The 9,756-nt window shown below is 38.3% G+C and overlaps 1 long non-coding RNA gene across 1 annotated transcript; it reads right to left on the reverse strand.

Annotated features, from left to right (window-relative positions):
• Positions 1–736: 736 nt before the first annotated feature.
• On the reverse strand, positions 737–8,636 carry LOC139979139 (uncharacterized). The gene is made up of 3 exons (XR_011797089.1): positions 7,806–8,636; positions 4,375–4,470; positions 737–3,122 (listed from the first exon to the last, which is right to left on the reverse strand). It is a non-coding gene; the product is annotated as an uncharacterized lncRNA (long non-coding RNA).
• Between the last annotated feature and the right edge of the window lie 1,120 nt (positions 8,637–9,756).

Genomic DNA, 9,756 nt, shown 5'->3' on the forward strand with positions numbered 1-9,756 from the left:
ACAAGAAGTTTAGTGGTGCACTTTGTACTGACTGGTTTGTGATGTCTAAGTCATTCTCACAAATTCACTTGATAATGATTCAGTTTGTTTAAGTGACGTGGGACCAAGGAGAAAGATACATATATTGTACTGGTGATATACTGACATTGTATACTCTAGCTACTGTCATGCCCCTATATGATACTGTCATGATACTGTAATGCCCTTATGCTGGTACTGTTATGCTACTGTAATGCCCGATAATGATACTGTTATGCGACTGTAATGCCCGTTACTGTTATGATAACTGTCATGCCCTATACAGATATTTTTATGCTGCTGTAATGTACTGGTACTGTTACAATACTGTAATGTACTGGTACTGTTATGCCCAATACTAGTACTGTTATGCTAACTGTAATGCTTGATACTGATACTGTTATGCTACTGTAATGTCATGTTCTGGTACTGTTATGCTACTGTAATGCCCTATATTGTTATGCTAACTGTAATGCCCGATACCGATATTGTTATGCTGCTGTAATGTACTGGTACTGTTATGCTACTGTAATGCCCTATGCTGATACTGTTATTGTACTGCACAGCTGCTTTACTTAACTATACTAATACTGGACTAGCATTGCACTATACTGCAATGGTAATACTTGTATTGTTACTATTCTACAACTGTCCTTATTTAGTACTAGTGGTAGTGCTAGGATGTTAAAAATGGGGGGAGGGGAATTATCCCAGTCAATTTATTTTGGATTTTCTTTTTTGGAGGGGGGGATTTCATGATGTTTAATAGTTAGATATGTGATATGTGTACATATGCCCGTACCGAGATTTAGCGCACATATAGTACATACAGTGCAGTACACATGTTCGACCATTGTGATCAATACACACTGTGCCCTGCTGCACTATCGAAGCCAGTGTTTCCTTTTGGAAAGATTTGACCAATCACATCACTCCTAACAAAACTTAAAACAAAATACAAAAACAAACCTTTATAAGATCCAGCACGATATTGGCAAGTTTTGTGACTACAGTAATGGTGCAATTCGAGGGAAGTACCAGGAATAGTTTCGTGTAATTTCCGCCAAGAGAAAATATTTTGGGGGGACCCTCCAGGTAAATTGCGAGGAATCCCGCAATCGCGCGTCCTAATGCGAACACTTGACTATGGTAATGCAAACAGTAATGATAGCAACAATTATTTTTAAGTATTTCTTTAAATTTGTGCTCAGAATTTCAAATATTTTTACTTCCATTATGGGGCAGTGTATCTTTATTAGTACAAATAGAGGATTCGGGGAGACAGTGAGGAACTCATATGTGGTGTAATTATAACAGGGTATTGTAATCAGTGTTGAGTGGCTTCCATTAATAATATTAAGCAAACTAAGATCCTGAGCAGCAGTTAAATTACTTACTTATCTTTGGTGCTGTTACATTCGCCTTTGGGTCTTCTACGCATTTTGACTGACATTAAAAAGAGCAAAGTTTGGCATTCTTTTCCCTGATCTCTCAGAACCCACAGCTAGTATTTTGTCTGGGTGTCAATTAATTTTAGTGCATCGTAGTACAAGCCATACAGGAAACACTGTCAAATGAAGTGAATTCTGTTATTACAAAGTTTGGAATCCGTTTATTCCTGTAGTCCTTAATAGTGTATTTAACTTTTGCTGGGTTTTCATTTTACATGAAATAACCCCAATGTGTAACTTGCTTCCTGTGGTTGGTAGGTTTGGGAATACAAATTGTCAGACATAAGGTAGAGGAACAATGTTTCCCCTTCCCTTCCCCTTTGAATATATCCATGTAGAGTGTTCCTTACCAATTATGTAAGACTCACTTGACTGGCCCTAAACTAGTAGGGAAATATTTGAGAGGAGGGTGAAGGTAGGGGGCATCCAATTTATCAGAAAGACTCAATTGAAGTTAACCTTGAAATGAAAATCAGTGAATCCAAATTGCAAAAGGAAACAATTTTTGCCACTATCCCTACCCCCCTCCCCCTTTCTTCCCCACCCCATGTATCCTTTCCCCTTTTTTATGTTGTCACTGCCCATGTAGGTATCACAGCATGACCAGCATTCACATTTTTCTTTTTAAATATATTTCAAGACTTTAGAGAAAATAGAAATGTTTTTTTTCTCATATTTTTTTCTTTCTATATCATGTTCATAATACCATGTATTTATATCATTTCTTTTTTTGTGAAATGTTTTTTTTTTTTTCATGTTATAAAGTTCTTACTGTCTATACTGTACATATGTAGCTACTTTTTTTGTCAGTGGTATACAATTTTTTGTAAACTATGTACAGACTGTAAATTTATCAATGATAACAATGAAGTACAATACTAATTGGGTGAACAATGGAAAGGACAAATTTATGCCCTTGTCATTTTTTCCCCTTTCTGATCAAAATGTATTTGTTCTAAGTTCGCTGTTCTAATTTTCAGTGGCGTGTGCATCTGCAAGGGGAGGGGGGGGGGGGCATGTGACCATTTCTCCCTCTTCCATCATCAGTCAGTAAAATAGAGGTTGCTACTCATTGATTTTATGGCTAAAGAACATGCTACTATATTCTAGCCAGTTCAATACTACACCACATCCCTACCAAGTACTTTTTAAGGTAAGTCAGCAAAGATAGAGCATGGGCTCAAAAAACCACACAACTTGACCCTCTCTCTTCCCAAGTCCCTTACCAGAAGAACCATTCAGCTGCGGTTCATCATGTGCCCGTTTCATTTGAAGTACAGTGGCTACCACACAAATACACTGCATTATACGACCTTTGCCATCAGTATGCCTACTTGCTCTCTATTTGTAAGTAGCGCCAGCGATACAGCGCCCGTTAGTTCAGAGAATAAAACGCCATGCAGTGATGTTACTTTATTATAACAAGAAAATTCAAACGGACTTAAGTCTTGTCACCTTTTCAGAAATGAGTAATGTCTTCTTGAACCCATATGATATATTTCTACGATATGTTTCCTCTGACCATCCCTTTAACACAACACAGCTTCTTCCCATCTTCAGAGAACTCTCTCCTAAGCCTTCCGCACTAGCGCCCTCGATCATTTGAGGTTACTGACATCTTCCAAGCACTTGATCAGTGATAGCAGGGACCATCTACGCGAGCGTGCAAATTAGTAGTATTTAATTAGTAACATTATAAATATTATTTTTTAAGTAATTATTAATAAAATAATTAGTAACATAACTAATATTAATTAGTAACGACTTTCGTTTATCTTAGTACGACATTTACCTGATTATTTGTACTGAAGCTTTCAACCGCCCCCATTCACACAGCCTTGTCCCCCCCCCCCCCACACCTTCCCTTACCATTTCCCGCCCTTCATTTCTCTTTTGTTTCCTTCTTTTTTGCTCTTTGTTTCTCCTCAATTCTTTTGCACTTGAAAATGAGACTGATGGTCAATGCGAAGTTGGCAAGGAACTGATCTAATCGGTTAGGTTTAGGTATATAGGCAGGCATGGGCGTCAGCAGGTTTCAGAAAGTGGGGGGGACACTATACTATCTAAGCGGAGCGCCACCATTGGTTGGCGCGTAGCGTACCAGAAAATGTTGGGTACATAAGACCCCCTAGATCGCAGGAGACGGCCTTCCTGAGTCGTTTTTAGTTACATCAGAACCAGATCTGTGAGGAGAAATTTTGTCTCACAAAACTAAATTCCGACAGAAAGTACTGGTAGAAAGATGCCGTTCTGACACCAAGGGAGACGAAGTACACAGCGTCCATCTCAAACGAAATATTTTCGGTAGTTTGGTATCATATAATACCCTGCATACAGGCAGAATACTGTCTGTAGGGCCTAAAATATATGATATTACCTTCCTGGTGGGGTCTTCGACTTGTTTTCAAGTTGAAATGCGTCGTTTTCTCTGATTCACAGTGTAGGGCAAGGGGAATTCCATTTCTGGCGAGAAGGGGTGCTTCCACAAAACACTCTAAAACATCGTTCAAACATCGCACAAACTTTTATCAGAGGTCTCGGACGAAGCGGGGAGGGTGAATATCGGAGGAAGGGGGATAAAGGGCCAAGCACTGTTCTAATTTCCAGTGCAATTTATTGATAATGATTCTTAAGTTAGATTCTACTTGAATCAGCTCAGCAATTGTGATAGAAAATCGCGCATTTGCATGTGATTTTTTTAATAACTGCTCTGAAAAGTGGGGGGGACAAATGATATGATATCCCCTCCACTTTTGAAAGTGGGGGGGACATGTCCCCCCCGTCCCCCACCTGTTGACGCCCATGTAGGCAGGGGATGATTTGGGGAAGAGAAGGGGTTTATCACAATAATGCACAAGACCTATGATCAAGATATAGTCACAGCAAATAAGGAAAAAGATACAACCTCAATCAGGGAATCGATAAACGGGACGGGGTGGGTGGAGGTAGAGTGGCTTGGTGGATGGTGGGTGTAATCTTCTGTCGCAGGTTTAGTCGAGCACTGTATACATAATAAATGAAAGACAATGTTTTCAAATTTACATACGGGGTAACTTAGGTCTGTTTCTCATTCTCCTATTAGTTCTAGTTAGGTTTATTGAATTTAAATTTTTAGAAACTTCCTCAAAGTAATTTTTGTGATAACGAGTCGGCGTCGAGATTTTATTGGCGAATTTCTTTCTTATATAATTTTAAATCGACAAGACGCCATGGACTGGCATGGATTCTAACTGAGTGCCATACTATTTCGCTGGTTCGAAGAACAGGTGGGTGAAATATAGCCTGGTTGGTTCTTCGGCAACCTGCCAATATTGGCTCTCAAAGCTACAGCCTACAGCTATTTTACCAGACCTACCGAATATTACTAATATATATATATATATATATATATATATATATATATATATATATATATATATATATTGTATAAAAGTAAGAGGACATGACGTTTCCAATCTAGCAGGATCTTCATCAGAGGCTAAAGAAGTTTTTTATTTAAAGAAGAAATGGCAATAATTAAGTAATTGACGCAGCGGTACACTATTCTAGATTTTTTAAGTAAAGACTGCTGAGGAAGTTTCGAATGGAGTCACGTAGAGAGACATTTCAACATTTTGAAATGTGCATACTTGAATACTTCGCTATATTAATTTTTTTTGACGTTTTTTACAGGAGATAGAAAACAAAAAAGTTTAGGCTACACAATCTGAACACAATACCACATTTTATTACATTGGGGTAACCAAAACCGTTAGTCCTACATGTGAGGCTCATCAATAAAAGTGGCTGGTCTATCTAGTCTATAGTACACAGACTACGCATTAAGCAAAAACGTATCATTAATCATCTAAGAGAACAGAGTTTCAGATGCAATTATTTTGTCAATGATTAGAGTCGTTGGTGTCAACGTTAATAGCTCCGTTGCTCTCCTGAAACAATAACAATGATAACTGGAATTTAAATAACAATGGATTAATATTCAAATCATGTCATAATCACCGTCGAATTTGTCTTAAAGAAGCATTCCAGATATTTTTTAAGGTGATTTCTTTTTCAAAACTGGTATATAGATATTTAAAATGACCGGTATTCATTGTTTTTCATTTAATATTTGTTTAATCACGTTTTAATAGTCTCTCTCTGGCAGCTTTCCTTGTTGCAATCTTAACGGTCACATATATGCTATATCTACAGCCTATACCTCCTAAGGGTCTAAGTCGTATTTATACAACTTCTATTGCTACTATGTTTTGAGGCATGCTCGTTTAAACATGCAGATGATTGACAATCAAAGTTACTGAACTGCTTAGTCTATAGGACACAGATCAATATGGGTCAGTTCCTAGATAAAACACTTTATAACTTGAACTAGTTTATGGTTAGAAATCACATGTTTACAATGCCTAACAAATTTGTCAAACACAAATGGTATTTGACGTCAAATTTGTATGTTATATCATTTGTATGCAGTACAACAAAACATGTTTGTTCGGGTCTTAACGTATAAGAAAATTTATCAACATTGATCAAATTAAGTTGGTATACTGAGTAGCATACGTCACCATCGATTAAGCCTTAAAGGAGTATTCCATATATTTTAGCATATTTTAAGTGTGAACATCTTGAAAACAATATTCCATATTTGTTGAGCTTGTCATGACATACCCAAGATTATAGTTCTGGCTATAGTCATCATTTAAATCTGCTTTTCATATTCCGTGTAGCAACATTTGTCAAGGCGACTACAACCATGTATGCCTGACATAGATGCATGTCATGTTTATGTGTCTCATGGTACATAACTGTTTGGCTGGGGTTTGGTGTGGGTTGGTAACCCTATTCGATTTTGTGACTGGATCCTTTCGTGCAAGATTCACCATGAAATAATGAATTGTTATTGAGTTTGACAGTTTGGGTTTGGGGTTTGAAGAGTGATCAGGCAAGACGTTTGAATAGAAACAAAGATATTATCCAATTTGCGAATGATTGGGGGTAAGCAGACGCGTACATCGGAAGGTATTTCTGATGGGGGAGGGGAGGGGGACATTTTCGTTGGTTGGCATTGTAGGGAGAGGGGGAAAGGCCATGAGGCGAGGCAATCAAAAATTTGTACCATTGCCAAATACTTTTTTCCTCTCGTAGCGATTTGAAGGCACAAAAATACATGTAAGAAATTGCTCTAAAATTTATTTTTTAGAGCAACTAAATGGAGGGGTGGGGGATGGAGTAGGAATCTTATGTCCCGAACAATGTCCCCTTCTCCTCTCTTGTATACCCCTCCTTGCCACCGTAACGCGAAGAACCATGGGCCCAGATTATACCTATCACAAAGTTAATTTACCCGTATTTATGCCGGTCAGTAAAACACGAGTCTGAAGATAATTTGATTTGTTCGCAACGAGAAAATCCAAAAGGGTAAGACTTGTGTAATGCGTAAAAAAAAATACACGAGGACAATGATATATGTTCAAGTTAAGCAGAATGTTCAAGTTAAGTCCAAAAATTCCAGCACAAGGTAGTAAGAACGTGGCTACGTATAGCCTTCTTGAACCGGCTCGAACTCCGAACACCCTATTGGAACACTAGATTAACTTTTGGAAACTTTTCTAACAAAAATTTAGCCTGCACGTATAGGTGGTATACGAGACACACTGTGGTCGGAAACTTCGTTTGCTTTATTGAATGTTGCTTACTGTGTCTCAGATAAACTTCAAGAATACTGACAGACTTTGTCAAAGAACAAACCCAGTTATAGCCTAGCTATAATTATGCGCAAATTAAAATCATGTTCATCTTAAGTGTTTAGTTTCTCAGTCTTTCTCATACAAAATATCGAAGCAGTTGTAACTGAAGTGATCAAGGAACTTCATTGCATGCAGATGTGAAAATAACACGAAACTCTGTTTTCCACTTATATGTTACACACACGCACACACACGCACACACACACACACACACACATATATATATATATATATATATATATATATATATATATATATGTATACTAAAATAAAATAAAACATAAATTGCACGTATATATCTCATATCACTTCAGTTTTGATCCAGATATAGCCTAGGCCTATTCGATATTAGTTTAGAAATCTGATATTCAAAGTGCGGTAAAATACATTCAAAGTTATTCCGACTAAGCCATATTAGCACTCTATTATGCTAAGGCCAATTGTAATAATGAAGTTACAGAAATCATTTAAGAACATATGATACTCTTAAATAAGAAGTTGCTGCAGTAAATTTCGCGATAATGAAAACTCTATGTCTCTGATGTGATATGTTATGATAGTTTTTAATTTTGAAATGTACATGAAACGCAACTTAGGATTGGAGTTATATTCAACGCCTGCGTGAATTTGATCTACGTCACGTGTTTGCAAGCTCCTTTTGGTAAATGTGAAAGAATAACGTAAGTTTGGCACATTGCCAGACGCTACGCTTTGCGAGAAGATCGTTAGCGAAATAGAAGAGCTTTTTTTGCAACTCCCTCCTAACCCGCCAGGGTTGTGTGTTGAGAAATCCCCACGCTCGTTCAACCGTTGCTCGGTCCTCGTTTCTATGACTACTTGTGATGACCTCATTGGCTCTTATATTTATTGACAGTTGTTGCGAGGTATCTCATTTGCATAACGAGTAACTATATTATAATTCTTTGTTTATAATTACCATTAACCGGTGTTACGTATGCTTCAGTGTATATTTGGTATAGCAAATAGGTGGTTATGGATACTGTTAAGTTGTGACTATGAATACATACGCCCTAGGGGTTCGTTGTGACGTACATCTCTGTACCGGCCACAGGGAAAGGAAGCCTTTTGTGAACATAATCATCGATGGATGAGTCAACACAAACTGAAGAACTATGTTTTTACGGGACAAAGGATTGTGGGTAGAGTGTATGAATACCAGTGGTAAATTGTGACTGGCGAGTAACTACTTCATGGTGTTTATTAAACCTACGCCACGATAGGTCAAGGGTTCGCTTGGAATGTTTGCTGTGTATTGCGAAATCAGTATAGTCTTTGATTTTGTGGGGGAAATGCGGTACTGTCCACGCACAAAATAAGACCACTTATACTACCGGAGTGTATTTTCGGGTTGTTAGGGTTGCTAGATTTTCCTCTACTGATCTTATCTCTTTGTTATCATAAGAAAGACGATGTTTTATTGTTTTTTTGAGAATCATTAAGAAAATGTAAAAATGTTTAATAAAGAAAGAGTCAGAAAATTCAGGTTCGTGATCCCTTTCCAGTTCTTCGCTCATAAGTCGGGGTGGGTTAGGTTAGGGTGTGGGAGGGGAGGAAAGGCGAGGCATGGGTGCATATGAGACTTGGAAAGAGATATTTGAAGTTGATGGGTGGTTATGTTAACGGTAGTTAGTGTGAGTGTTTATGTGGGGGGGGGGGTGAGGGCAGTGGTGTAACCAGCGGGGAGGGAGGACAGAGAACTGTTGCTGCTCCCGACTTGCCAAACATCTTTTTCACATGTAGTGAGCTACCATTTTCCTGGGCAATATATGATTACCCCTTCCTAATCCAACCCCCTCCCCTGCCCCAATAATATCCCGGTCGGAAAGACCAGGTATGTGCACTGGGGAGGGGATGTTTTACTTTTTCAATCTAGATTGGCATCGCATCGCGAGGTTGTAATTTCAGTACAATTTTATATATATTCCTTTGTTTTGTAATTTTCTATCTTTTAATTTTGTTTCTGCATTTGCCCTCCATTTTTGACCGAAGAACCAAATAGACGCCTATTTGATACAAGGCGGAATTGCGAGCGACGTCGGTTTCAAACCTTCCAAAGCTGTGTTACTGCAACTAATAATGATGATGCTGACACTAGCCGTTAACTTAAATCAGCCAGCCTGTACATAGAGTCCTAGGCCACACTTGGATTACACAAGATAGGGGCATCCCCCTCCCCTTCCCCCACATTTTGACCATGAATTGAATTGATGTTACATGCATGAAAATGCACAGTGGGAAAGGAAAATCTGATAGAAGAATACAAGGAGAACATCTGTGTAACGTGAAGAACTTCCCCAGGCAGTACAAGCTGGTCTTTAATGCGACGCAAACCTCAACGCAAACATAAACAAACTTGTACCGGTTTGTATAAGATTAGGACCATCTGCGCGCACAAAGGAGAGAGTCGTATCTTAAGTCGACCGTGCAGGCGTTTTACGGAACACTGTTAATAAATGAGAACATAAAAAGGTATATATATATATGACCGTTGTATTTAGGCTAGAATTAAATTAGCACCAATA

This window comes from Apostichopus japonicus, chromosome 13, assembly GCF_037975245.1.
Source record: "Apostichopus japonicus isolate 1M-3 chromosome 13, ASM3797524v1, whole genome shotgun sequence".
Lineage (NCBI taxonomy): Eukaryota > Metazoa > Echinodermata > Holothuroidea > Aspidochirotida > Stichopodidae > Apostichopus > Apostichopus japonicus.